The sequence below is a fragment of the Salmo salar genome, chromosome 25 (genome assembly GCF_965601325.2).
Source record: "Salmo salar chromosome 25, fSalSal1, whole genome shotgun sequence".
Classification (NCBI taxonomy): domain Eukaryota; kingdom Metazoa; phylum Chordata; class Actinopteri; order Salmoniformes; family Salmonidae; genus Salmo; species Salmo salar.
In genome coordinates this window covers 44,016,265-44,043,608 of record NC_138315.1, presented here as the reverse complement: position 1 = coordinate 44,043,608, position 27,344 = coordinate 44,016,265, and the positions used below count along the sequence as shown (strand labels likewise).

Sequence of the window (27,344 nt, the reverse complement as noted above, 5' to 3'; positions counted from 1 at the left end):
GCAATGTGGCTTTGCATCATCTTAGAATGTTTAGCTTACAATGTTAATAAACGATTAGGCTATTTATTCACATTATAAGCACAGCAATGCACACATGGTAATAGGCAATAACCTGAAATTTGACCCCAAAAAATAAAAACAACGGCCTGATGTCAGCCTGTGATTTAGGAAACCCACCCTCTCACAGAAAGCCAATGTTTAAGAATTAAGAAGTCAGAATGTCCACCGATGAAAACCTAGGCCCACCTGCAAAACACCTTGTTTACCTTTGGGTTAAAGCCATTTACCATCTGAGTAGGGTAGTTCACCATTTTGGTATTTTTGACGGCTAGACTTGTTAGTCAGTGTCGATATATCACACTAAAACAGGTCAAAGGTCAAAATGTAACGGCCGTCGTCAGAATGAGACCAAGGTGCAGCGGAGGATGTGTTCATCTTGAATGAATTTTAATAACCGAATGAACACTTATACAAAAGGAACCAAAAAAACAACCAGCAACAGTTCTGTCAGGAACAAACTAAACAGAAAGCATTCACCCACAAACCCCAAAGGAAAAAAACAGGCCGCCTATGTATGACTCTCAATCAGCAACAACGATCTACACCTGTTCCTGATTGAGAGCCATACACAGCCGAAACAAAGAAAACCACCAACATAGAAGAAACCTAGAACGCCCACCCATGTCACACCCTGGCCTAACCAGAAATAGCGAACAAAAAACCCTCTCTATGGCCAGGGCGTTACACAAAAGAAATCAACTACTGCTGGTTGTTTTCGTAGTAACAGTAAATATCGCTTGAGACCATTTTCTGGATTTTTTAAAATTATTTATTTATTTTTGCCACAATCTGTTGCATTACAGTATAACCTTACTGGGAGAAAGAAATAACCCTAGTTATATGCTTGTCGGTGGCTGCCCGATTAAATCCAACCAAAGTAGATTAGTTATTGTAGCAAAACGTAAGACTTCTTATATCAGCAAAGTCATGAAAAAGTTGTAGCTTTCACATAAAGCGAGGTTCAATGCTGTCATATTAAACTCTGCTGGATATAGCGTACATGTATGAACAGTGAATAGGCATTATCGGGTTACAGTACGTACATGTTCTCTTTGACCATTTGCTGATGATCCTAACCAAGTGAGAACTTTTAATACCAAAGGTAAATGGCGATAAGGAGAAGCTCAACTTAAAGTTCTGTTGCAACCTTGCAATCGCTCCCCAACATTTTTTACTGAATATGTATGAATGAGAATGTGGAATCAAGACATTATACAACAAAGCATTAAGAGCACATCAATTTTGCAAGGTTTAAATGGTGTCCACATCACCAACAAACTAACATGGTCCAAGCACACCAAGACAGTCGTGAAGCGGGCACGACAAAACCTATTCCCCCTCAGGAGACTGAAAAGATTTGGCATGGGTCCTCAGATCCTCAAAATGTTCTACAGCTGCACCATTGAGAGCATCCTGACGGATTGCATCACTGCCTGGTATGGCAACTGCTCGGCCTCCGACCACAAGGCTCTACATAGGGCAGTGCGAATGGCCCAGAACATCACTGGGGCCAAGCTTCCTGCCATCCAGGACCTCTATACCAGGCGGTGTCAGAGGAAGGCCCTAAAAATTGTCAAAGATTCCAGCCACCCTAGTCATAAACTGTTCTCTCTGCTACCGCACGGCAAGCGTTACCAGAGCGCCAAGTCTAGGTCCAAGAGGCTTCTAAACAGCTTCTACCCCCAAGCCATAAGACTCCTGAATATCTAGTCAAATGGCTACCCAGACTCACCCCCCCCCCCCTCCACAACACTGCCACTCTGTCGTCATCTATGCATATTCACTTTAAATTCATTCTACCTACATGTACATACTACCTCAACTAACCGGTGCCCCCGTACATTGACTCTGTACTGGCAGCCCCTTGTATACATTGTTATTTTTTACTGCTGCTCTTAAATTACTTGATACTTTTCTCTCTTATTCGTATTTTTTGAAACTGCACTGTTGGTGCAGGGGCTCGTAAGTAAGCATTTCACTGTAAGGTCTACACCTGTTGTATTCGGCGCATGTGACGAATTGAAATTGGATTTGAAATGCCAATTTCCAAAATCTATGTTCTTAACTCTCACAGATAGCTACTATACATAAGTAAGTTCTGCCTCGGAATAGGTTGACTCAATTATTTTGACAGTTGCTGCTTCTTTCTTCATCTCTTTCCTTACAAGTATTGATCAAGTCCCTTCCATAGTGATAGAATCCCTTCTAAGCCAGTGATTTCAGGAAAAGGTAGGAACCCATTTCTGAGTCAACTTCATTATACCTCGATATGTTTCCGTTCAAAACATCCACTCCTGCAAAACTTAAATGGAATGAAGCGCTGATATAACTATTTTACTCATGAAGTACATTACACTTTAAAGCAAACATATTCTGATAAATATTCTGCTAAGAAACCAAATACAATGTCTCAGATGAGTTCCAAGGATACAAATGACTATTGTCCAGATAAGAGCTGTTGTGAATCAAACAATAGAACAGAATTGAAACGTCCATATGATTGAAAAGTCCATTAAAAAAAAAATGTAATTAAAAAAAGGTTCCTGTCTTTGTTATGTATCCCTTTGATACAACTGAAGGGCGAGAACATCCTTTCTAGATGGATAATATAGCATCCGGCTACAGTAGTCCTTCAATGCTGAATTGTATGCAATAAGGATGACACTGACCATTGTGTGTAACGGGTCGTACTGAAGATCTCACAGCAGACATGAATATGCTGTAGAAACCTTATTCAGATGCTCAACAGAGAATGCATACGATGAGTAGATGTACAGTACATAGATACTGAATATGATGAATTGTATTTGACACAGCATCACACAATTGACCATGACACTGCAGCAGGCCAAGAGCACAGTTAAACATGTGCAATGCCATCTTCTGAGACACTGACAGATACAGTGCCGTCAGAAAGTATTCACACTGAGTAAATCAAACATTAGGAACACCTTCCTAATATTGAGTTAAACACCCCCGAAATTGGTGAAGTGAAAAAAATAAACAGTTAAAAAAATAAAAAATTATTTAAACAAAAAACTGAACAGTGCATATGTATTCATCCCCTTTGCTATGAAGCTTCTAAATAACATCTGGTGCAACCAATTACCTTCAGAAGTCACATTAGTTAAATAAAGTCCACCTGTGTGCAATCTAAGTGTCACATGATCTGTCACATGATCTCAGAATATATACACACACCTGTTCTGAAAGGCCCTAGAGTCTGCAACACCACTAAGCAAGGGGCACCACAGAGACCAAGGAGCTCTCCAAACAGCTCAGGGACAAAGTTGTGGAGAAGTACAGATCAGGGTTGGGTTATAAAAGAATATCAGAAACTTTGAATATCCCACTGAGCACCATTAAATCCATTATTAAAAAAATGGAAAGAATATGGCACCACAATAAACATGCCAAGAGAGGGCCGCCCACCAAAACTCACAGACCAGGCAAGGAGGGCAAAGAAAGAGAAACTTCCGGTTTGGAGCGAGCAGTCGCACTACGCTTCGCTTCGCACTACGCTTCGCTCCACAGGTAATATTAGACTTCACTACATTACAACGGCTTGATTTGTTTGATCTGAGCAATTCTTCTTAGCTAGCTACATAGCCGTCTTTGTATCAAAGATAATTGTGTAGTTTAGAGTAATTAGAGTAATTATCGAGGCTAGCTATCTTCGTCCTCCTAACGTAGTCAACACTGCTAGCTGCTAGCTAGCTAGTCATCACTGCTAGCTAGCCAACTTCTACCGACTAGCAGCACTGTAGAAACTATTACATTACAACGTAACGACTTGATTAGTGTGGTGTTAGTGTTAGTTAGCCAGCTACATAGTTGTCTTTGCTGTCTCTGTATCTAAGATAATTGTGTAGTTTGAGTAATTATCGAGGTGAGCTAGCCAGCCGCGACGCGGCGCCAGACTTAGTCAACACACCTAGTCATCATTAACCCACTGCTAGCTAGCCAACCGTTACCGACTAGCAGCGCTGTAGATACTAATACTTTACAACGGAACGATTTGACTAGTGCAGTGTTAGCTAGCTAGCAACTTAGTTGTCTTTGTCATAGCTTGATAATTGTGTAGTTTAGTAATTACCGAGGTTAGCTAGCCAGCCATCGAGTTTAGCTAGCCAGCTATTTCCGTCCCCCGCGACGCCATTTTTCCTAACCCAGCCAACTATTACCGACGAGCAGCATTGTAGAAACTAAATACATTACAAGGAACGTCTTGATTAGTGTTATGTTAGCTAGCTAGCTACAAAGTTGCTTTGTATCATGACAAGGTGTAGTACTGAAACTATCGAGGTTACCTAGCCAGCTACACGTTCAAAGTCAACAACGCAGCCACTGCTAGCTAGCCTACTCCACCAGCCAGCAGTACTGTATCATTTTCGTCATTTTAGTCAATAAGATTTTTGCAACTTAAGCTTAACTTTCTGAACATTCGAGACGTGTAGTCCACTTGTCATTCCTATCTCCTTTGCATTAGCGTAGCCTCTTCTGTAGCTTGTCTACTATGTGTCTGTCTATCCCTGTTCTCTCCCCTCTGCACAGGCCATACAAACGCTCCACACCGCGTGGCCGCTGCCACTCTAACCTGGTGGTCCCAGCGCGCACGACCCACGTGGAGTTCCAGGTGTCCGGCAGCCTCTGGAACTGCCGGTCTGCGGCCAACAAGGCTGAGTTCATCTCAGCCTATGCTACCCTCCAGTCCCTAGACTTCCTGGCGCTGACGGAAACATGGATTACCACAGATAACACTGCTACTCCTACTGCTCTCTCCTCGTCTGCCTACGTGTTCTCGCATACCCCTAGAGCATCGAGCCAGCGGGGTGGTGGCACTGGAATCCTCATCTCTCCCAAGTGGACATTCTCTCTTTCTCCCCTGACCCATCTGTCTATCTCCTCATTTGAATTCCATGCTGTCACAGTTACCAGCCCTTTCAAGCTTAACATCCTTATCATTTATCGCCCTCCAGGTTCCCTTGGAGAGTTCATCAATGAGCTTGACGCCTTGATAAGTTCCTTTCCTGAGGATGGCTCACATCTCACAGTTCTGGGTGACTTTAACCTCCCCACGTCTACCTTTGACTCATTCCTCTCTGCCTCCTTCTTTCCACTCCTCTCCTCTTTTGACCTCACCCTCTCACCTTCCCCCCCTACTCACAAGGCAGGCAATACGCTTGACCTCATCTTTACTAGATGCTGTTCTTCCACTAATCTCATTGCAACTCCCCTCCAAGTCTCCGACCACTACCTTGTATCCTTTTCCCTCTCGCTCTCATCCAACACTTCTCACTCTGCCCCTACTCGGATGGTATTGCGCCGTCCCAACCTTCGCTCTCTCTCTCCCGCTACTCTCTCCTCTTCCATCCTATCATCTCTTCCCTCTGCTCAAACCTTCTCCAACCTATCTCCTGATTCTGCCTCCTCAACCCTCCTCTCCTCCCTCTCTGCATCCTTTGATTTCCTCTGTCCCCTATCCTCCAGGCCGGCTCGGTCCTCCCCTCCTGCTCCGTGGCTCGACGACTCACTGCGAGCTCACAGAACAGGGCTCCGGGCAGCCGAGCGGAAATGGAGGAAAACTCGCCTCCCTGCGGACCTGGCATCCTTTCACTCCCTCCTCTCTACATTTTCCTCTTCTGTCTCTGCTGCTAAAGCTACTTTCTACCACTCTAAACTCCAAGCATCTGCCTCTAACCCTAGGAAGCTCTTTGCTACCTTCTCCTCCCTCCTGAATCCTCCTCCCCCTCCCCCCCCCTCCTCCCTCCCTGCGGATGACTTCGTCAACCATTTTGAAAAGAAGGTTGACGACATCCGATCCTCGTTTGCTAAGTCAAACGACACCGCTGGTCCTGCTCACACTGCCCTACCCTGTGCTTTGACCTCTTTCTCCCCTCTCTCTCCAGATGAAATCTCGCGTCTTGTGACGGCCGGCCACCCAACAACCTGCCCACTTGACCCTATCCCCTCCTCTCTTCTCCAGACCATTTCCGGAGACCTTCTCCCCTACCTCACCTCGCTCATCAACTCATCCTTGACCGCTGGCTACGTCCCTTCTGTCTTCAAGAGAGCGAGAGTTGCACCCCTTCTGAAAAAACCTACTCTCGATCCCTCCGATGTCAACAACTACAGACCAGTATGCCTTCTTTCCTTTCTCTCCAAAACTCTTGAACGTGCCGTCCTTGGCCAGCTCTCTTGCTATCTCTCTCAGAATGACCTTCTTGATCCTAATCAGTCAGGTTTCAAGACTGGGCATTCAACTGAGACTGCTCTTCTCTGTGTCACGGAGGCTCTCCGCACTGCTAAAGCTAACTCTCTCTCCTCTGCTCTCATCCTTCTAGACCTATCTGCTGCCTTTGATACTGTGAACCATCAGATCCTCCTCTCCACCCTCTCCGAGCTGGGCATCTCCGGCGCGGCCCACGCTTGGATTGCGTCCTACCTGACAGGTCGCTCCTACCAGGTGGCGTGGCGAGAATCTGTCTCCGCACCACGTGCTCTCACCACTGGTGTCCCCCAGGGCTCTGTTCTAGGCCCTCTCCTATTCTCGCTATATACCAAGTCACTTGGCTCTGTCATATCCTCACATGGTCTCTCATATCATTGCTATGCAGATGACACACAATTAATCTTCTCCTTTCCCCCTTCTGACAACCAGGTGGCGAATCGCTTCTCTGCATGTCTGGCAGACAATTCAGTGTGGATGACGGATCACCACCTCAAGCTGAACCTCGGCAAGACGGAGCTGCTCTTCCTCCCGGGGAAGGACTGCCCGTTCCATGATCTCGCCATCACGGTTGACAACTCCCTTGTGTCCTCCTCCCAGAGTGCTAAGAGCCTCGGCGTGACCCTGGACAACACCCTGTCGTTCTCCACTAACATCAAGGCGGTGACCCGATCCTGTAGGTTCATGCTCTACAACATTCGCAGAGTACGACCCTGCCTCACACAGGAAGCGGCGCAGGTCCTAATCCAGGCACTTGTCATCTCCCGTCTGGATTACTGAAACTCGTTGTTGGCTGGGCTCCCTGCCTGTGCCATTAAACCCCTACAACTCATCCAGAACGCCGCAGCCCGTCTGGTGTTCAACATTCCCAAGTTCTCTCACGTCACCCCGCTCCTCCGCTCTCTCCACTGGCTTCCAGTCGAAGCTCGCATCCGCTACAAGACCATGGTGCTTGCCTACGGAGCTGTGAGGGGAACGGCACCTCCGTACCTTCAGGCTCTGATCAGGCCCTACACCCAAACAAGGGCACTGCGTTCATCCACCTCTGGCCTGCTCGCCTCCCTACTTCTGAGGAAGCACAGTTCCCGCTCAGCCCAGTCAAAACTGTTCGCTGCTCTGGCACCCCAATGGTGGAACAAGCTCCCTCACGACGCCAGGACAGCGGAGTCAATCACCACCTTCCGGAGACACCTGAAACCCCACCTCTTTAAGGAATACCTGGGATAGGATAAAGTAATCCTTCTAACCCCCCCTTAAAAGATTTAGATGCACTATTGTAAAGTGGTTGTTCCACTGGATATTATAAGGTGAATGCACCAATTTCTAAGTCGCTCTGGAAAAGAGCGTCTGCTAAATGACTTAAATGTAAATGTAAATTAATCAGAAAGGCAACAAAGAGACCAAAGATAACCCTGAAGGAGCTGCTAAGGTCCACAGCGGAGATTGGAGTATCTGTCCATTGGACCACTTTAAGCCGTACACTCCAGGGAGCTGGGCTTTACGGAAGAGTGGCCAGAAAAAAAGCCATTGCTTAAAGAAAGAAATAAGCAAACACGTTTGGTGTTCGTCAAAAAGCATGTGGGAGACTCACCAAACATATGGAAGAAGGTACTCTGGTCAGATTAGACAAAAATGTTGCTTTTTTGCCATCAAGGAAAACGCTATGTCTGGTGCAAACCCAACACATTTCATCACCCCGAGAACAACATCCCCACAGTGAAGCATGGTGGTGGCAGCATCATGCTGTTGGGATGTTTTTCCCCATCGGCAGTGACTGGGACACTGGTCAGAATTGAAGGAATGTTGGATGCCGCTAAATTCAAGGATATTATTGAGGGAAATCTGTTTCAGTCTTCCATAGATTTGAGACTGGAACAGAGGTTCACCTTCCAGCAGGACAATGGCCCTAAGCATACTGCTAAAGCAACACTCAAGTGGTTTAAGGGGTAACCTTTAAATGTCTTGGAATGGCCTAATCAAACCCCAGACTTCAATCCAATTGAGAATCTGTGGTATGACTTAAAGATTGCTGTACACTAGAGGAACCCATCCAACTTGAAGGAGCTGGAGCAGTTTTGCCTTGAAGAATGAGCAAAAATCCCAGTGGCTAGATGTACCAAATGTATAGAGACATACCCCAAGAGACTTGCAGCTGTAATTACAGACCATTTTGGTCTCATCTGACCACAACACTTTCACCCAGTTGTCCTTTGAATCATTCAATGTTCATTGGCAAACTTCAGACGGGCATGTATATGTGCTTTCTTGAGCAGGGGGACCTTGCGGGCGCTGCAGGATTTCAGTCCTTCACGGCGTAGTGTGTTACCAATTGTTTTCTTGGTGACTATGGTCCCAGCTGCCTTGAGATCATTGACAAGATCCTCCCGTGTAGTTCTGGGCTGATTCCTCACCGTTCTCATGATCATTGCAACTCCACGAGGTGAGATCTTGCATGGAGCCCCAGGCCGAGGGAGATTGACAGTTCTTTTGTGTTTCTTCCATTTGCGAATAATCGCACCAACTGTTGTCACCTTCACACCAAGCTGCTTGGCGATGGTCTTGTAGCCCATTCCAGCCTTGTGTAGGTCTACAATCTTGTCCCTGACATCCTTGGAGAGCTCTTTGGTCTTGGCCAGGGTGGAGAGTTTGGAATCTGATTGATTGATTGCTTCTGTGGACAGGTGTCTTTTATACAGGTAACAAGCTGAGATTAGGAGCACTCCCTTTAAGAGTGTGCTCCTAATCTCAGCTCGTTACCTGTATAAAAGACACCTGGGAGCCAGAAATCTTTCTGATTGAGAGGGGGTCAAATACTTATTTCCCTCATTAAAATGCAAATCAGTTTATAATATTTCTGACATGCGTTTTTCTGGATTTTTTTGTTGTTATTCTGTCTCACTGTTCAAATAAACCTACCATTAAAATGATAGACTGATCATTTCTTTGTCAGTGGGCAAACGTACAAAATCAGCAGGGGATCAAATACTTTCTTCCCCTCACTGTATGTCAATCTACTATCCCCCATAGTACAAAAGTCGACCAATTCTATTCTGTGCGAGAAATAAATATTCCAAAGAGTCTGGGACAGTTGTGGGATGCGATAGATCCCAAATTAATACAACCCCAGCATAAAAAAAAAATGTTTTATGCAATGTGGCTGATGCAACATCTCAGAACGTTTAGCTTAAAATGTTACTAAACTATTAGGCTATTTCTTCAGATTATAAGTGCAGCAATGTGCACATGGTAATAGGCTATAAGCACAAATGTTCCATTAGCAGAAAACACCACAATGAAAAGTGACCGCAAATGCAATTATGCATGTGATGCTTTTATTATAAAAGGTGCATTTTTACTGTGAAAATGATCTTCCCCAAACTTGAAACTCATATATACAACTTGATTTGAGTCCACCTGTGGTAAACTCAATTGATTGGACATGATTTGGAAAGGCACACACCTGTCTATATAAAGGTCCCACAGTTGACAGTGTATATCAGAGCAAAAACCAAGCCATTAGGTTGAAGGAATTGTCTGTAGAGCTCCAAGACAGGATTGTGTCAAGGCACAGATCTGGGGAAGGGTATCAAAAAATGTCTGCAGTATTGAAGGCTCCCAAGAACGCAGTGGCCTTCATCGTTCTTAAATTAATGAAGTTTGGAACTACCAAGACTCTTCCTAGAGCTGCAGTATTCCACCAATTAGGGCTTTATGGTAGAGTGGCCAGACAGAAGCCACTTCTCAGTAAAAGGCACAACAGCCCACACGGAGCTTGCCAAAAGGCACCTACAGGACTCTCAGACCATGAGAAACCAGATTGAACTCTTTGGCCTGAATGCTAATCGTCACATCTGGAGGAAAGCTGACACCATCCCTATGGTGAAGCATGGTTGTGGCAACATCATGCTATAGGGATGTTTTTCAGCATCAGGGACTGGGAAACTAGTCAGGATCAAGGGAAAGACGAACTGAGCAAAGTACAGAGAGCTCCTTAATGAAAATTGCTCCAGAGTGCTCAGGTCCTCAGACTGGAGCAAAGGTTCTCCTTCCAACAGGACAGGACTCCTTCCAGCCAGAGCCAAGACTTGAACACGTTCGAACATCTCTGGAGACACCTGAAAATAGCTGTGCAGCGATGCTGCCCATCCAACCTGACAGAGCTTGAGGATATGCAAAGAATAAATGGGAGAAACTCTCCAAATACAGGTGTGCCAAGATTGTAGCGTCATACCCTAAAACACTCGAGGCTGTAATGAGTGCCAAAGGTGCTTCAACAAAGTAGAGTAAACGGTCTGAACACTTATGTAAATGTGAATTCAGTTTTTAGATTTTTAATACATTTGCTAAAATGTATAAATACCTGTTTTTGCTTTGTCATTATGGGGTATTGTGTGTAGATTGATAAGGGGGAAAAACGATGTAATCCATTTTAGAATAAGGCTGTAACGTAACAAAATGTGGAAAAAGTCAAGGGGTCTGAATACTTTCCTAATGCACTGTATATAATATGTAGAATATACTGTAGATGTAAATGCTTACAATAGTCCAACTAAAGTAGTCAGTAGTTCCAGGATTTGATATTTTCATAAGTTGAGACAAACTAACTTCTGGAAGGACATTTGTATCCACTGACATAATGCAGAGGAGCGTTGTAACATTCAGGAAATAATTACTCTCACACGTGGGGGACAAAAATCACACATCTAGCTCTGTGAAGAGGACTGTGTTTCAGGACTACTTTTTAAAGAGGGGTGTGGTGCTAAATAGGAGTCTGACATTTGAGTCAATTAGCAGAAGCTCTTATCCAGAGCGACTAGGGTTAAGTGTCTTGCTGAAGGGCATATCAACAGATGTTTCACCTAGACAGCCCAGAGATTAGAACCAGAGCCCTTTCGGTTACTGGCCCAATGCTCTTAACCGCTAAGCTACCTACCCTAGCAGGTACAAACATGTTACGCTATTTGACAGCCAGACCTGAGAGACTGAGCCGTTCAACAATAATACAATGTGCAAAAAGTGATTGAAGGCTCCATGTGAATGTTTCTATGCAAAGAACAGTAATGTTTCCTTACTCCTTAATCTCAAAGTTAATCGATGTGAACAGTGAGCTGGATAGTGTGTCAAAAGGTTTAGTATTAATAATACATAAACAACATAATTTCATATACTTGGACATGACAGAAAAGCAATTGCAAGCATTCCCATGTCTTATTTGTCCAATTTGAGAGACGTAATTCAGGAACAGAAATTAGCAATTTAGCATCAATTAGTCTAGCTTTAAGATATATGGTAGCTACAGTATATTGTTATATTACGTGAGTCACCACATGGGAATGCCAGCTCTGACTGACTATTGTGTAAAACCTTCAGCATGCCACTGAGGACCATGATTTCTTCCCATTATGAAAGGAAATGGAAAAAATGCTAAAATTTAGCAAAGCACCAAAGTACTCTTTTCTTTCTGAAATTACAAAGCAACAAGCATCCTACAATAAGTCGCTAAGAATACTAGGATAATGTTTAGACATGCAATTATTAAGAAAAAATATACATTTTCTGCAGAGACATAACTTCATTTAACAAAGGTCTAAAACCACATTGTGATGTTGGGAGAAGTTTTCTTTCCATCTATAAAAAGGTCCTTCAGGGCAAAAAAGCTTAACTGGAATGAGCTAGAGGGTGTGGATTGGGATATCCTGACTGCTGCCAAAACAGAATAGTTTTGCCACTTAAAATTACATCTTGTCTTTCTTATTTACGGCCAAAGAATTTGTCCCCGCCTCAGAGCGATGCAGAGCCAGAAACCATGTCCACAATTCGGGGGAGAAGGAGTCACTTTTCTGCACATCTAAAGACGCTAGACAAATAAGCAATAGGCTAGGCACCAAGTCAGTTATTTTTGTCACCCTGAGCATGATGAAAATGGTATCAAAGCAGCTTTTTGCACAGTCTTGTAGGGTCTAAAGCATGTGAAGTCCCGATTTAATAGGGGAATATGATTCATTATGCTTAGCCTACTTTACGAGTGGCAGATTAAAAACCCACATTCAATATCTGGAGTTTGAAAAAACGTCAGCATTACAAACTGCCTTCAAAAAATAATAGCCAACTGTGATGCACACGTGACATCTGGAAAACCATGTATCCCTCAAACGAGCATACTGACTCATTACTCTGTAGAACAATGCTCAAGGGGAAATGTCCCTTCAGTGCTACTATTGATGCTTCTCTCCCCTGATCTTAACCAACAGGACTTAAGGCCCTATCGACCACAGCTATAAGACCAACTTCCACCTCGACCTACTTCCATAGGAAGTACAAATTATTTCAGGGATCAACCTTAAAAAAGCCCAGTGCAGTCAAAAATTTGATTTTCCTGTGTGTGTGTGTGTGTGTGTGTGTGTGTGTGTGTGTGTGTGTGTGTGTGTGTGTGTGTATATATATATATATATATATATATATATATATATATATATATATACACACACACACACACACATAGTTGAAGTCGGAAGTTTACATAGACAAATACATTTAAACTCAGTTTTCACAATTCCTGACATTTAATCTGAGTAAAAATTCCCTGTTTTAGGTCAGTTAGGATAACCACTTTATTTTAAGAATGTGAAACGTCAGAATAATAGTAGACACAATGATTTATTTCAGCTTTTATTTCTTTCATTACATTCCCAGTGGGTCAGAAGTTTACATACACTCAATTAGTATTTGGTAACATTGCCTTTAAATTGTTTAACTTGGGTCAAACGTTTCAGGTAGCCTTCCACAAGCTTCCCACAATAAGTTGGGTGAATTTTGGCCCATTCCTCCTGACAAAGCTGGTGTAACTGAGTCAGGTTTGTAGGCCTCCTTGCTCACACACGCTTTTTCAGTTCTGCCCAAAAATGTCTATAGATTGAGGTCAGGGCTTTGTGATGGCCACTCCAATACCTTGACTTTGTTGTCCTTATTAAGCCATTTTTCCACAACTTTGGAAGTATGCTTGGGGTCAATGTCCATTTGGAGGACCCATTTGCAACCAAGCTTTAACTTCCTGTGGCTCAGTTGGTAGAGCATGGTGTTTGCAACGCCAGCATAGTGTGTGCAACGCCAGGGTTGTGGGTTCGATTCCCACGGGGGGCCAGTACAAACAAAGAAAAAGTCATACATACATACATACATGAAATGTATGCATTCACTGCTGTAAGTCGCTCTGGATAAGAGCGTCTGCTAAATTACTAAAATGTAAAAAAATGTAAAAAATGATGTCTTGAGACATCCTGCCTCATTTTCCTGCCTCATGGTGCCATCTATTTTGTGAAGTGCACCAGTCCCTCCTGCAGCAAAGCACCCCCACAACATGATGCTGCCACCCCCATGCTTCATGGTTGGGATGGTGTTCTTCGGCTTGCAAGCATCTCCCCTTTTTCCTCCAAACATATAGATGATCATTATGGCCAAACAGTTCTATTTTTGTTTCATCAGACCAGAGAACATTTCTCCAAAAAGTACTATCTTTGTCCCCATGTGCAGTTGCAAACCGTAGTCTGGCTTTTTAAATGGCAGTTTTGGAGCAGTGGCTTCTTGCTTGCTGAGCGGCCTTTCAGGTTATGTCAATATAGTACTTGTTTTACTGTGGATATAGATACTTTTGTACCCGTTTCCTCCAGCACCTTCACAAGGTTTTTTGCTGTTGTTCTGGGATTGATTTGCACTTTTCGCACCAAAGTACGTTCATCTCTAGGAGAAGGATAGCGTCTCCTTCCTGAGCGTTATGACGGCTGCGTGGTCCCATGGTGTTTATACCTGTGTACTATTGTTTGTACAGATGAACGTTGTACCTTCAGGCTTTTGGAAATTGATCCCAAGGATGAACGAGACATGTGAAGGTCTACCATTTTTTTTTCCTGAGGTCTTGGCTGATTTCTTTTGATTTTCCCATGATGAAGCAAAGAGGCACAGAGTTTTAAGGTAGACCTTGAAATACATCCACAGGTACACCACCAATTGACTCAAATGATGTCAATTAGCCTATCAACCTAAGTGTATGTAAACATCCGACTTCAACTGTATTTCCACACTATGAGGTTGGAATAATACTGTGAAAATTATAATTCCCTTTTATAATGTAAAAACTGTTTGAAAAGACTGCATCAAATTTCATCCTGTTTTGGTGGGATGGAGTTTTGGCCTTCCATGGTATCACCATCATACAGTAAATTAGTTAACTGACCCCAAAAAAAAAGAGCGTTCCAGACCTCTCTGCCAATAACAGCTCATTTTCCGTTTTCCCCTCCCCACTCAGACCACTCCCAGAAAGTCCTAGCAAAATTATTGCTTGAGAAAACGCTCTCTGCTAATAAGCTACTTGTTTATTTTTGACCATTTTAATTGAAAAAATATATATATATAAATAATAAAAATCACCGTAAGTTACGTAAGGTACCCCATCGCTACTTTACAGTGTATTCAAACACACTCTTACAGCACTGTGGGATAAAAACGGTTTCCCTTTACCCCAAAACTCTACCAAGTAAGAGTATTATGTCATAAGTTAAAAGGTTATAACTGAGTCAAAAAGACAAGCCATCAACAGCTAGAGTGTGTGACTACATCTGTCTATTCCAGTGCCAATATCCGTTTCCCACCTTTTCCTTGTGGGTTGTCTGTTTTAAACAAGATATCAGAAATGCTTGCTGCATTACTGCCTATAAATGCCTACTACTCTACCATTACATTTTGTTTATGTGGCTTCACAGTTAACAGTCTGAACTTGGTTTGAACTCCTCTTCTTATGAAGACAGCATCTATACCTTGTGTTGAATATCAGGACTAAGATACACAAGACCTACATTACATTCAAATCACTATTTCAGCAGAATCATATCAGACAACCCAACTCAAAGCCAGAACTTTTCCTCCCTAAGACTGCCTGAAAAAAAATACCATTCTAGCATCCAGAGGCACAGAAAATATCAAGTGCTAGTCTACAGTGTATCTAACGGCAACCACCAAGGGAATATAGGAGAGCAGGTTACAATACCCTCTCACTGTGGATGTTTTCTTACTCTACTGTTGGGCTGTGTATGCCTGGACTGACACTGTGATGTCCCTCATTATGATTGACAGAAGCTGTTTGCTATTTTTAATGGCTTCCTGGGCTTGTGAGTCAACCTCTCTTGGGAGAACCTTATCCCCAGTCTTACCACAGAGTCGCAACCTTCCCCACTGCTATTAACCCTCTGCAGTGTGACTTTGCAAGCATCAGGTATGTTTGAGGTCACAGTTGCGGTGATATACAGCCGTCTGGAGAATCAGACCGGCTGAGCAATCCTTATTCTCACAGGCCATTGCTCAGGTTTAAAATTCCCCGGGAGCGTGTATGTAGCGTAACCTATAGCCGGGAGAGTTAGAGGGAATGGATTGTTCCTGAGGGACCACAAAGACCATACTATTATGCAGTTTACTAGGGCAGGGAAAGAGACAGGGACCTCAATACGATATTATCACGGTACGTATTGCGATTCTATATGTATTGCAGTTCGATACTGTGATTTTATTGCATGTCGATGTTCCTAACGTAGGTTATAGCTCACTATATGTCTCCTGCACAGGGACAAGAGACAGCGCCATGAGAAAACGAGTTTTGATCAGTCATGGAAATAAGTGCGGAAAAATTGCACTCTATTTAAAAAGAAGATGGAGAACAAGCTCTGAAGGACAAATAGTGGATTTATAGTGCAGGTACAGCCAACTAGCGCAACAGTAACATGATATGAGACAACATATTGTCAATAATATCCCGATATGTAACTGTATTGATGTTTTTTCTCCCTTCACTACAGTTTGCAGTACGCTCAGTTGACCGAAAACATCGGAGGACAAGCTGATCCCTCGAGCAGTTACAGTAGTGTATAAACACTATCAGGTCTGATCATAAAATCAAATAGGACATAAAGAATGCAAATTGACACCTTATGCCATGGCTAAACAGCTTCCAATCAGTGTACACCACACAATTAAAGTGATATTAATTGGGAGCAATGATGCGCAAACATATTAAGCACAAAAAACAGCAATCAATTTAATTATTCAACAATAACATTCCAGAATGTATGTATTTTGTATTACTGCTACACATTGAGGCGAACACTTCTAATTAAATCAAGGCTGGGATAATTATAATTGAAGTCAGTTCAGGTAAACTGAAATTCCAATTCAATTATTTAAAGAATGGCTTATATTTCCAATGAATTATCAATAAACTGAGTAGAAGCTATTTATATCAAAAGTTTTTCAATGCTATATTTTTTTTAAACTAAAATCACTTCCTGAATTAATTGACCCCAGTCCTGAAGCAAATGATTCACTAAATGTGGCATAAATTCATGAGGTTTATCATTCGTCATTTGCTCAGAAAAACATCCAGTCAGTTGCGCAATTGTACTTCACTGACTCAAACAGTTGGAATTTGTTGGAAAACAGAAATTACCTACTTTGAACCCTGGGGGAAAAGAATATTCTCTCAAACCCAAAAAGCAATCCGCAAATAAATAAAAAAAATCCCCAAAATTGATGCCCCCTTTAAAAGCCTCTCTAGCAGCGGCAAATCTGAGCCATACGCATACAAAGAAAACAAGCCAGTTTTTGACATGGGATGAAAACACGCACTGCAGTCCCCTAACATAATGCCGCTCGGAAACAACAGTGCTTCATTGTTTCTTCACTCGCTTTCACCCGCTCTGGTATTTTGCTTGCTAAGCGCAAAACACATTAGACATAGCAACAACTCTTTATTAATTTACCCCGACATTCCACAGTTGAATCAGCCTAAACCAAGCACAGCGCTGCTCCCCGAGCTCTCTCTCTCTCTCTCTCTCTCTCATTCAATCAGACACAGGAAAATTCCAGCTCCCTTACCAACAGCAAAAGAGACAAACAAACAGACCAACCGATGCTTTACCCCGTTGCCAAGAGAAACTAAAATAAGAGAATGGCTTTCGAGTGGTATTACACAAACAAGCAAAGATGACCAGGCAGCAGCACCAAAATAAAAGCGACTTACTTGCTTTGAAACCGGGTGGAATAGTGAGAAGAAGGAAGTTCCAGCAGAGCCTAATAGTTTTCAGATGTGGGCCAGATGGTGATACATTCAGGATTGTGGTAGAGGAGATGGGTTTGCAAAACTCCAATAAGGGCTTTTTTACAGAAACACGATACCTGGATTTCAGAGTAAAAATTCCTCCACCCACAATTCATGCAAAAGTTGTTTTTCTGCACATTTTTCTGGGAGGACATAAAATAAGAAAATTGCTTTCTACACAAAGAGGAAACACACAGAGATTACCTTCAAAAATCTACTTTCCAAAGGTTTCAGTCTAAACTGTCAATCTTATATCACTTTTGGAGAGACATGGCAATACATTGAGCATTTAGATATTCAAATCACAATGTAACGTAATGTGCCTGAAAAGAAGCCCTGAATCGATAAAAGAGCATGAGAAAATGCTTTGTTTGAGAATTGGGGAACACCATATGCTGTGAAAAAGCATTTAAACTGCAGCTGCAGAAATACATGAGCATAGGAACAGTGGATCCTAGCTGCTTGAACTGTTATACCTTAGTGAAATTCGACACTTCCATGTCTTATTCAACGCTTGGAGATGAACTGCTCAGGACAGCTTTTCAAGTGAGGGGCATCAAGCAGGGAAACACATGGATGACATTTTTTAGTAATTTATTCTTGTTTATGACAGGTCCAGGTTAATTTGACATTAGGGCCCTTTTTCAGTCAAAGCTGGTAAGCAGGTTTCCTGGGATTCTTGTACTGCGAGTTCGAAACAAAACCAAGTTAACAGTGTGAAACAAAAAATAAACTAAACTGCATGTTAATTCAAACAAAATTCATTCATTCAGAAATTTCACTGTAGGGAACAAAATGTTGGATTTGACCCCCGAATCCTTTGTATAGGTTTTGATTGAATACAGGCCCGATGTGATGCCATGTTTGTTTTGGCTGGGAGTTCCCGGGCCTCTGCTTCTGAGTACCATTTAAATCAGGGAGGGCCCGGCTATCAGGCTTGAGGTTCTGTTCACACTTTGTTTTCCTAACGCTTTGCTCTAGTTTGCTCTCTATCATTTTATGTTTCAGTCTTCTATGGACAGCTGGGGTGAGGTAGGGTGTTAAGGTTTGTGCACACATTTGCTAGCTCTCAAAGTGGAGTCCTTCCACATGTGGCAATGTGAAAGATCAAGTATGAAGAGAATTTCCATTACAAGCTCTGCTGTCACCAATGCAACTTCTCTGTTAAGTTAGAGGAACCTTTTATTGTCTCTATACTTATTTTTGATTATAAACTGGGTGGTTCGAGCCCTGAATGCTGATTGGTATATGGCCAATATACCATGGCTAAGGTCTGTATCCAGGCACTCCACGTTCCATCGTGTATAAGAACAGCCCTTAGCCGTGGTATATTGGCCACATAACACTCCCCCTCAGGCCTTAATTGTATCAGGGACATTTTTTATTTAGCCTTTATTTTACTAGGCAAGTCAGTTAAGAACAAATTCTTATTTATAATGACAGTCTACCCCAGCCAAACCCTAACCACGCTGGGCCAATTGTGCGCCGCCCTATGGGACTCCCAATCACGGCCGGTTGTGATACAGCCTGGAATTGAACCACGGTCTGTAGTGACGCGTCTAACACTGAGATGCAGTGTCTTAGATCACTGCGCCACTCAGGAGCCTCCAAAACATGTATCAATTTGGGCCGTGCCGAAACCAGTAGCGCAATATTATTTCCATGGCTAAATAAAGCAGACCAAACTCTTTGGTCTCTCTCCTGCTCTCACCTGCTGTATGTAAAGTAGTGTGTCCCATAGCTTGGACAATAAATACATCTGACTCTGGATGACATTTGTTTCCAACATCAGGGCTGTTTTCCTAAACAAGTTAATACTGCTAAAGGCTAAATATAAATAAGTAGGACCACTACAGTATATGATTGACACTTGTCACACCCCCACTCCAACTTCCACATTTAAAATATTACATCTACTGTGGCTAATTAATGCCATGGCTGCTCTTTTCTCAATGAGTGTAAAGGCACCTTGGGAAACATATTAAATCTACTTAATTTCTATCAGATCAATATCAATCTCCAGGATTGATATTCCCAAGACATAAAAGTTATCTTAAGAGGTAATATCAGTGTTCTTCGGCAATTAGCATTTTTTTTATTATTATTATGGAAATAGAGAAAATCAAGAATTACAACAACTGAATCTTATTATTTTATTACGTATCTGATTTATTCATGATGAGTAAAAAGTGCTGCACACCACACACACAACAGTAGTATGAATAGTCAGTTTCTAACAGACATTCCTCCAAGTTTATTAACATTCCTTCCACAAAGACATATCAAACTAAAATCAATGTGTGACCAAATTGAACCACATAACATCTCAATAGGTCACACGTACTGGCATTTCTTGCTGATTCTACAAGGAAATGATCAGAAACAATAATGGATTTTAGTGTCGGGTAAAATGTTAAAACAGAGTGGCCTCTTGCAGGATGTGTTAATCAGTAATTGGAGGACTTACTGGTAACACACAGTCTTTCATTCTAGATAGTTTGAAAAGTCTATGTTGCAGAGTGTGCGTTGTGTGACTGAAAAAAACAAAAAACAATATTAACTTTTATAAAGACTCAAAATGTCAGCTGAGTCTAATTCTAGAGTGCAAACAAAGTTTTGGTTATGAGAGGCCAGTTGTCAGGAACCCCGTTGGTACATCCATCAGTGATCATATGTTGCATGGCCATCCCACTGGGCACAGACGTCAGTTAAAAGTCTAGTTTTGATTTACATTTGGTTGAGTTGTCAAGTAATTTAATTCAACGTAAAAAAACAACAACAAAAAAACATGTCATTAGATTAAAGGTTAAAAGTTGGGGAAAAAAATGTAAAAAGACAAAATGCCCTTACGTTGATGACTTATTGCAAATTCAAAAAGTTTTCCACGTTGATTCAACATCATCATAGAGATTTTTTGGGTTGAAATGGCATGGAAACAACATTGATTCAACCAATTTTTGCCCAGCGGGATGACATCCACTGCAGGTACAACAATAAAACACACTCACCATCTGGTTACACTTTGGTTTACCAAAGACATGGGAGCTATTTTGAGAATTGTACAATACTCTACTACAATACTCTACTACAATACTCTACTACACCAACAAAGCAAACAAATATGTTTTTTTTTTCCCACGTGAAGTGACCAGGAGCATTTGGGCTTTGATTTTATTTTCCACCCACAGTCTAAGTCTTCCACTTAAGTCAACAAAGCCAGGACATTCCTGAAAACTGCAAGCTGTTTGTACTTGAGGGCAGAAGCATGTGTTTTCAACCCTTGGAACACTGCAGGGCATGGAGCTTGGTGTTAGGTCTTCATGTCCCTGTCACAAACTACAGAACACCAAGCAAAAAAAAGGAAATCTCACTTATAGTCTTGCTGTCTTTCTAACTATAGTTATATTTGGATTCAGGCTATGGTTCTTACATGGCGCAAACACAATGAAAGTGAAATTATTTGGAGGGGGAAAATGTTTGACAGCTGAACCAACTGGTGATATGGTTAAATCATAAAAAATGAATTGAAATCAAACTTTATAGACAATGATATTGTGCATACAGACAAGCTGTGGCTCAATGATGTATTGGTGGTCCTGCAAAATCAAATATCTGCCTTCTTTGTAACACAAACCAAGACATACAGTCCTCTGCACATGTCATATTGTTGCTCAAATCATGTTTCAGATGGAAACTAGAAAAACACTACTTTATCCAATGGTCAATACCCACTGGCAACAGATGTCAGTTCAATGTCTAGTTTTGATTTACATTTGGTTGAGTTGTCAACTAATGTGAATTCAATATGAAATCAACCAAATATGCCACCATGTCATTGGAATTAGGTTACAAATTATGGTGACTTTTTTCAAATCCAATCAGTTTTCCACATTGATTCAACATCATCACATATCATTTTTTTGGTTGAAATGACATGGACACAATGTTGATTCAACCTGTTTTTGCCCTGTGGGTAGGGATTCGGCTGTCTCTCCCTTCAACAATAAAACATGACATCCAATCAGAAGGAGTCATCCACTTCCCAGGGCCAATTTATCAAGCTGTGCAAGGTTATGCATGCTGATCCAGCAGCATATCACCAAGCAGTCCTGAAGGCTCTCAACAACTCGTTCCCCTCGCATCCAAAACGTCATATGGGTAGAGCCACAACCACTATCTGCTGAGACTGTCTTATCTTATCAATACACAGCTGTTGTGTCCAAAGCTTTAGGCTAACCCACCACTTCCAGAATAAAGAAATTGAATGTAAGCCTACAAACAGTATGTTCCCTGAATAGTAGTGCCCATTACATGAAGTTGAGGTAGCAGAGGGGTTAACTATTTCTTGATGGAATAATGTGTCTAGCTGGCTGCTCTGTCATGGAACGCAAATGAGAGAGGAATGGGGGAACAGTACACACTGTGAGGAGGAAACCTAATTGGCAATTAGCAGGAGTTTAGGAGGGAACCCTGGACTGAAGGTGAGCATTTACATCTCTCGCAGTGTTTATTATAATGGGTTTGATCAACCCTTTGTCCCTAGTTGGGGACGGAACTTCTGTAGTCTAAAATGTGCAGTTGTGTTACTCTGTATGCATGTGGTATTACACATTTACAAAAACAAAAGGGTTATCTCATCAGAAATGATCGAAATCGGTTTCAGCTGAAATCAGAGAGACACAGGGATGTCACTCTAACAGTCTAACAGTTTGCTCCCAAACTACTGAAATCAGGGTTAGATCTTTTCCACAGAGAGCCATCGTGGCTGCAGGCTTTTGTTCCAACCAAAAAGTTACGCCCCTGATTGGCCAACAAAGAATAAGAATAAGTTGTTTAGTAGTGTCAAAAGTTTGCCCAACGGGAATCTTATAAAGTTATCAGATATTCCTTGAAAATGACTGATGTCTTCAGGGTATGTCAAGAGTTTCAAGGCTTTCAAAAGGTCACGGCAGTATATCCTCTTGGAATCGTACCTCATATTTCTTTCAGAGGTCATATCTGCCACCACTCACGATATAAGTTTGAAAAGTTTCTTAGATGAGTGCACAGGAATGGCAGAATAAAGTAATTTGAATGGCGGATGACAGATGTTTTGCTGCTGACTGAGGTGATGTCACAATCTAGAAGTGAGTGTTGCACATTATAGTGTAAATCATGTATAATTAATCATGTATTTCTATGGCTATAAATCCCTTGCACTATACTGTTAGTATCAGCGTTAGTTAAAAGTGCTGTCATGTTCTGACTTTTCCATTACAAAAATAAATCATAGCTGAGTTTATCAGCATATGACTCATACCTTAAAAGAAGTGGAAACGTGTGCAATGTGCTTCTCACATACAAGACAAAAACCACACAAGCAGAGAGACTGACTAATCGTGAGTAATGAAGAGTTAATGCTAGCTGTTCTTGTTGACTTCCAGTCATTGCGCTAATGCTAGTTAGTATTGGCTAGCAAAACTAACATCAACATCCTTTAAACTGCACGCACACACAAAATTATGTCCGTGAGTTCGTCTGACTGGGTAAGTAGAGAAAAAGGCCTGAATGTGCAAAATGTTGCACGATGCCTTTAATATACCAACAGTTTTTAGGCCATTGATATCCAGGAAGAGCAGTTCCCCCGATACAGTGTCAATAGGGGGAAGATTGAGTCACTTTACAAAAAATAAATGAAATTCAAAAATAGATTGAGAAAATGTTTGGAGTCTCACTCTCCACGGGGTCTTTTGAATCTTGGGGAGTGGAAACAGCTGACAAAGCACACCATTTCTGGAAAGGCATGTCAAATTCTCTGAAACATTTAGACAAAATTATCAAATCTGTCAAGGGTCATCGTCTGGAAGCCCTGATAAATGTAACGCTTATCTTGACTCCGATCCATCACAGTAACCACAATGTCTATAGTGTCAACGACAAATAATTAAATAAAAATGTATCCTTCCACCTACACAGACAAGCATCTTGGCATGCATTCAACAAGGTCAGATATTCTGCAGAGTAATTTAGCTAACAATTCATTGACATTGACACTTTCTAGCCTGTTAGTTTTTGCTGACATAGTGATACACTCCAAGCTCAATTCACATTCTATCAAGTTACCAACATACACTGCCATAGGACCACTGGGTTCAAACTGTGGGACACATTGCATTTGCCACTACAATTGCAAACCATTGAGTTTTCGCTAAGTGGCTGTAAAGTTTCTCCACAATTACCTTGACTTTGCATGACAGGGGAATTTCATTTACACTAATAATGATTCAAATATTGTATCTGAAAATGCAAGTTGCTTAATACATTTACATTTACGTCATTTAGCAGACACTCTTATCCAGAGCGACTTACAAATTGGTGCATTCACCTTATGATATCCAGTGGAACAACCACTTTACAATAATTCATCTATATCTTTTTTTGGGGGGGAGGGGGGGGGGTTAGAAGGATTACTTAATCCTATCCCAGATATTCCTTAATGAGGTGGGGTTTCAGGTGTCTCCGGAAGGTGGTGATTGACTCCGCTGTCCTGGCGTCGTGATGGAGCTTGTTCCACCATTGGGGTGCCAGAGCAGCGAACAGTTTGACTGGGCTGAGCGGGAACTGTGCTTCCGCAGAGGTAGGGAGGCGAGCAGGCCAGAGGTGGATGAACGCAGTGCCCTTCTTTGGGTGTAGGGACTGATCAGAGCCTGAAGGTACGGAGGTGCCGTTCCCCTCACAGCTCCGTAGGCAAGCACCATGGTCTAATACGACATCAGTGATGTGAAAATCACTTTTCTAATTACATGTCACTACCACTTTCTCCCCAATGCTTAAATAATGCATTATACATTAGATTATTATACATTTACATGTTTATATGTTCTACGTTGTAGTTTTATAATGAATATGCATATATTGCATCTGTTTTGGATACATTCAAGTGTTTCAAGTTATTGTAAAGAAGTTGACCCACTTTCAATGTGTCAAAGTAGTATCTGAAGAAGATGGCTAGGGTTCAGCTGGAACGGAGGGTAGAGGTAACAATGTTTTTTACATTAGTTGATATAGCTTTGTTTTATAGAGCATGATATCAACAGTGCCTTGCAAAAGTATTCACCCCCCTTTGGCGTTTTTCCTATTTTGTTGCATTACAACCTGTAATATAAATAGACTTTTATTTGGATTTCATGTAATGGTGCGGCAGGTAGCCTAGTGGTTACAGCGTTGGACTAGTAATCGAAAGGTTGCATGATCGAATCCCCAAGCTGACAAGGTAAAAAAATATGTCGTTCTGCCCCTGAACAAGGCAGTTAACTCACTGTTCCTAGGCTGTCATTGAAAATAATAATTTGTTCTTAACTGACTTGCCTAGTTAAATAAAGATCAATAAAAATGGACATACACAAAATGAAGTGAAACGAAAAAAATTACTTGTTTCAAAAAATTATACAAATAAAAAACTGAAAAGTGGTGTGTGCATATGTGTGAAGCCCCTAAATAAAATCTGGGGCAACCAATTACCTTCAGAAGTCACATAATTAGTTAAATAAAGCCCACCTGTGTGCAATCTAAGTGTCACATGATCTGTCACATGATCTCAGTATATATTCACCTGTTCTGAAAGTGGCCAGAGTCTGCAACACCACGAAGCAAGCGGCACCATGAAGACCAAGGAGCTCTCCAAAGAGGTCAGGGACGAAGTTGTGGAGAAGTACAGATCAGGGTTGGGTTACAAAAGAATATCAGAAACTTTGAACATCCCACAGAGCACCATTAAATCCATTATTAAAACATGGAAAGAATATGGCATCACAACAAACCTGCCAAGAGAGGGCCACCCACCAAAACTCACAGACCAAGCAAGGAGGGCATTAATCAGAGAGGCAACAAAGAGACCAAAGATAACCCTGAAGGAGCTGCAAAGGTCCACAGCGGAGATTGGAGTATCTGTCCATAGGACCACTTTAAGCCGTACACTCCACGGAGCTGGGCTTTACCGGAAGAGTGGCCAGAAAAAAGCCATTGCTTATAGAGAAAAATAAGCAAACATGTTTGGTGTTTGCCAAAAGGCATGTGGGAGACTCCCCAAAAATATGGAAGAAAGTACTCTGGTCAGATTAGACAAAAAAACACTATGTCTGGCGCAAACCCAACACCTCTCATCACCCCGAGATACCATCCCCACAGTGAAGCATGGTGGGGGCAGCATCATGCTGTGGGGATGTTTTTCCATCGGCAGGGACTGGCAAACTGATCAAAATTGAAGGAATGATGGATGGCGCTAACTACAGGGATATTCTTGAGGGAAACCTGTTTCAGTCTTCCAGAGATTTGAGACCGGGACGCAGGTTCACCTTCCAGCAGGACAATGACCCTAAGCATACTGCTAAAGCAACACTCGAGTGGTTTAAGGGGAAACATTTAAATATCTTGTAATGGCCTAGTCAAAGCCTAGACCTCAATCCAATTGAGAATCTGGGGTATGACTTAAATATTGCTGTACACCAGCGGAACCCATCCAACCTGAAGGAGCTGGAGCAGTTTTGCCTTGAAGAATGGGCAAAAATCCCAGTGGCTAGATGTGCCAAGCTTATAGAGACATACCCCAAGATACTTGCAGCTGTAATTGCTGTAAAAGGTGGCTCTACAAAGTATTGACTTTGAGGAGGTCAATAGTTATGTACGCTCAAGTTTTCTTTTTTTTGTCTTCTTGTTCGTTCACAATAAAAAATATTTTGCATCTTCAAAGTGGTAGGCATGTTGTGTAAATCAAATGATACAAACCCCCCCAAAATATATTTTGATTCCAGGTTGTAATGCAACATAATAGGAAAAATGCCAAGGGGGTGAATACTTTCGCAAGCCACTGTCATTAGATTATTTGTTAGATGATCAAACATGCCTTCATCATAAAACAACTTTCTTTCTATTCACATATGCAAAATTGGGCGCCCTACTTTGCTGCTGAAGCTGGACAGTATTCTTGAGCAAATTTAAAATATTAATTCCATGACTATTTGAGGAGATAAGGTTTTCAAGATAGTCTGCATTTTTTTTGCAATGAATAATGTAAGCTGAACGCCAAATGTTCTTCTTCATACATTGTTTTGGACCAACATCTGTGAAGTTTGGCACTAAACAGACATGCAAAAACACAGAACATTTTGGTTTTCTCTTGTAGTGACATCATCGTGCTGATAGGGTTTGGGGAAGTGGGGGGATTTCGCAAGAGCCATCACACACCCACACACATAGCTCGAAAAACACTAATCTCAACTTGCTTCATTGGTTTACTGTTCTTAGAAAACCCAGTACTCCCTCCACGCACGCACACACACACACACACACACACACACACACACACACACACACACACACACACACACACACACACACACACACACACACACACACACACACACACACACACACACACACACACACACACACACACAGACACACACACAAACAGACACACACACAGACACACACACATCTGAAACCATTCATGTGCTCCACACAGTGCAACTTTTGATTTCAGTCCAGTGCCCATCTTCACTTTAACCATTATCCCCACAGAGAGACAAACATATTTGCATGAGGGGTGTAGAAACTGCTAAAATATATTTGTGATGTTGGCCTGTAGCCTATTGCTTCTCCATGGGACATAGATGAGAGAGACAGTTCCATATAGGATGAAATACAAAACCAACTTAACCTATTTGAGGGCCTTTTATTAAGCACATTAGCATTGCAGATTTGCTGGTGTAGTCATTGTAAATCCGATTACCCGCTGCTGATGCATTACATGGATCTCTGAATCTGTGGGAGCACCGCAGGCAGGCAAGCAAGCAGAAGAGGTGTTGTTCAGCATATCCTAGTGGTAAACGAACGGACATGAGGGCTACCCTGGGCGACGTCTGGGATCACTTAACA

General features: G+C 42.0%; 1 protein-coding gene across 4 annotated transcripts in view; it reads right to left on the bottom strand.

The window, feature by feature from the left end:
* The window catches only part of LOC106586826 (PTB domain-containing engulfment adapter protein 1), a 190,281-nt gene that overhangs the window by 37,592 nt on the left and 125,345 nt on the right, over positions 1-27,344 (bottom strand). The window contains exon 1 of one of the 4 annotated variants that reach the window (XM_082969175.1): positions 17,352-17,486. The exons of 2 other annotated variants lie outside the window; for them this stretch is intronic. The gene's annotated coding sequence lies outside the window, so the exon portion shown is untranslated. Of the gene's footprint in view, positions 1-16,782; positions 16,948-17,351; positions 17,487-27,344 lie in introns of those variants that run through there. One more of the 4 variants, XM_082969176.1, reaches the window with a different exon arrangement.